Source organism: Bombus impatiens, unplaced genomic scaffold (genome assembly GCF_000188095.3).
Source record: "Bombus impatiens unplaced genomic scaffold, BIMP_2.2 scf_0641, whole genome shotgun sequence".
Lineage (NCBI taxonomy): Eukaryota > Metazoa > Arthropoda > Insecta > Hymenoptera > Apidae > Bombus > Bombus impatiens.
Window position 1 is genome coordinate 25,990 of NT_177060.1, and position 4,099 is coordinate 30,088.

A 4,099-nucleotide genomic window follows, 5' to 3' on the forward strand; every position below is an offset into this window, starting at 1 on the left:
TATGAGAAAATCTAGGCTAAAGCATTAGAAGACTTTCCCAAAATTGCAAAGGGAAGGCTCCGGTTTTTCTTTCATCTCCGACAAATATATCTATTTTTTCGTGGCCTGCAAGCTTCCCGGACCTTAATATTATTGAAAATTGATGTGCAGAACTTGTTCACGATGTATACGCGAATGGAAAGCAGTATCAACACGTACAACAATTAAGAAGTGCAATTGTACGCGAATGGGATACGTTAAGTCAAAATTACATCCAGAAACTATATAAATCGATAGTAAATCGTACAATAGAAGTAATAGAAAATAAAGGGGGATGTACCCATTATTAAATAAGTATATACGTTTGATAAGCAATTATTGTTAGTTACAATTTATGTTGATTATTATTTTCTACATGTGCTATCATTTCGTTCTTAAAATAGAACAATTTTTTTTGTTATACACTAAACCTCATAATATTTTTAATTGTTTTCAACGAACCGCATATCCTGAGGTCATAATGTTTTAATATTATACGTTACAGACGAAAAATTTTACACGCATCATTGAGAAATTAAAGATAGCTCACACTGGACAATCTCTTTGACGAGGAGTGTATATTACTACAGACAATAGCTTCTAGAATACTGAAATATTTTCCAGTGAAAGTAAATTATGTTATTAAATATAGGTTTGGGGTTGATATTTAATGGATTCACTCAGATTGGATTTTACTTTCTATATTACACCACCTCATACAAACGTCTGAACACATCGGATGCACTTAGATATTTAACACGTGGTCGACTCCTAAGACAAAAGAGTGTCGTTAGGAGTCGTGCCAACTTCGCTGGTAGGAACTAGCGATCATATCAACTTAACAAATTCAATATTCTTCAGTCTGATGAGCATAATTATGTGTGGAGAAAAGCCAATACTAAAATAGAAATACGAAATTTACTCCCGGCGATAAAACACGAAAGTGGTTTTGTCATGGAGCTGTATGGCATCCAATGATAATGAGAACTTAGTATTTATAAACTGGATTTTAGACCAATATAAGTATTTGAACATATTAAAGAAAAATCTGAAGTAAAATGCTAAAAATACATAATCCTCACTTTCAACAGGATATTGATCCGAAACATTGAACCTGGGTTGTAAAAAAATGGATACTGTACAATACAGGCCACCACAGACCCAACATATAAACCCAATATTATATATATGGGATGGAATGGGTAAAACATTAAATAATTGTGAAATAAATAAGGAAACGATATGACAAAATAACAATTATTTACGTATGAAATAATGTTGACATAAATATTATACAAAAATTAAAACACAGTATAAAAAACTGTCCTAGAGATGTTATTCGAGGCAAGCCACGACGGAACTAGATATTAGTATGAGGTAAGAAATAGAAATAATGTGGTAAGAGATGGAAATAGAGAAACGTTTATAACACTGTTTTTGCGTGTTCCTGTAATGAATATTCTCTAACTTCTACAAATGTTATCGAATTCAAATTTTACACGCATAATCTTGATATCTGTACCTTGCTGTAGTTATGAGAATATTTTGAAATATCAAGTGCATCACACACACACGCGCGCGCGCATCTTTATCTTTATATATATCTATATCTTTAAAGTTTCAGTAGCGAGCGTTTAAATTCTTTCGAGAGCCATTGTACATAACACATACATGTATTTTACATTTTTTACTATACTGTAACTATATAAAAGTTCGGAGTATAATAATCGTTATTTCCGGTATTAAAATCGTTACTAAACATTTATTTAATTAATCTTCAAATTGAAGTACAACCATGGAAAATTAGCAAAAGAATCACATCTAGATTTTACATGTATACCACAAGGTAACACAAGATTTTGCGCAATGATCGTGTACATGTTCCACCTGTAGTCCTGAAGCGTAGCCAATCAACAGGCAGCACTACTCCTCTGTCTTCACTGTTATCATAGACATCGGTGCTGTTCAATCGTTTTTTGTATTCCAGTCAAGGTAGAGTGTACATCGTATAAAAATTTACTGAACGTTATAATTTTTGAATTTACCAAGCATTATTTGGTAATGAGTACTAAGTGGAGAATTAAATTTGACTAGAAACTTGATCTGCAAAGTTTCTGTAAAAAGAGATTTAGCGATGGTAAATATTTTATACATACAATTTTATAAAATGAAAATAATCGTATACATATTAGTTTTGTATAAATAATTTTAACCTAAAAATTTGTTCTAGGATAGATGGGGTAGTACAGTAACAGGAAAGGAAATTATTCTACATGTAAAAGTAAGTCGTAATAACAAATATAGTTTTCTTCTTCTATGTTTTTTGTATTTTCATTACATTCTTGATTTTCATATACATAACCGTCTTTTATTTAAAGAAGAGTTTACTTTTTCAAGGACTTTTTGTATAAATTTCAATAATAGCAGCTATTTTTGATATCTTATTTTATCCTTTGTCCTTGTTTGTTGGGGCTACTGTGCCGCTTATTTCCTTTTAATGTTTACGCACTGTACTAATTTTGTGTGAATAATCTAAAAATATATGAGGCCTGGCAAATGAAATGATTTGATGTAGAAAAGTCTTAATTTTCATAACATAGTTTTGAACTGCCATGACTGGGTGGAAACAAAGAAGCTCAGAAGTGAAATATGAAATAAACCGCTTCGCAAATGTACCTTGAGAGTGTTACGCCACGAGGCTTACCACAGGCTGTATTTCTAACCGTCGCTCGCGGTCCTACAGTGTCGTAGGCAGATCGTCTTATCTGCCCGACGGAACATATACAATGTACCGACGAGCGCATAGTTGTCGTCAAGCAGCGAGATCTAGAAACGTCGATTTTTGTCCGTTACGTTTTCCACACAAGCAGGCGGCATACGTGATCATAGGCGCGAACGGTGGCGTGACCCGAGCATAGTGGGGGTCGTCTTCCAAAGAAGACAAAGAAATGATCGCAGGGCAATCAATCCCTTCTGACGAGCCAAACGTTACACATGGAGAGGTCTGGCGAGCAAAATCAAAATCGCATAGTCTAGCGAATTCATTGAGATATCGTAAAGTCGAGTAAACTTTCTGTAATATATTTACCATATTCATTGTTAAAAAATTTGTGGCGTGTTCATCATATTATTATCAAATATACTATCATATGTTAACCTGTTAATACAGTGTTACATTCATTGAACCACCTCTGTTATCTTAATCGAAACAGGGGAGTGACTATTTCGCTGCGTCGATTAACAGAATCGTAGCGAGAATTTACGCCTCTCTCTGACGCGTCGATTAACAGAATCGTAGCGAGAATTTACGCCTCTCGCTGACGCGTTTTCCTAGCGATCGCGTCTCTCCGCGAACGATCGTAACATTTTGATCCCTTGAGCCGGATTCAGTGGCAAGTGAAAAGCGTGGACACGTAACCGTCGAATCATTTGGTCTTCAAAGCCGTATCACGTGTCAAGTGAAAAGTGCACGCCAGTGACACCCACTACTATACATCGCCACGTGAATCCACGCAGCCTCACGCCAACAACTAGGGGGTCAACTTCCGCAAGAACACGTCTTACACGCCAAACGAGACACACACGGTGACGAGTAACATTTAAACTCACAACCACAAGGTAAGCTTGTTCATTGCATTGTCTTCACAATCTGCTACACCAATGGAGAACACAGACAAAATTACCTCCTTGCATCGGAGACGAGGCTTTCAAATCGGCCGATTCACCACTCTATCGAAACGACTCGATGAATACGAACAATCTAGCCAACCGAATAAGGCCTATTTAACGGCCCCTACGACACTACTCGACGACACGTGGAAACAATACAGTTTATTATAAGAATTAACAAACACATATTACGATCTGGTAGTACGAATACACACTCTCATGGATGATACACAAACATAGTCGTCGAAATCGCCAAGCTGCGATTTAATGTCGCCGAGCCGACATCAATTAAACTACCGGAAATTCATCTGCCTACTTTCGACGGTACCATCGAGAATTGGCATTCATTTATGACTCCTTCTTATCCACTATAGATCGAAGCGAGCGACTTACACACGTGCAAAAATTCCAT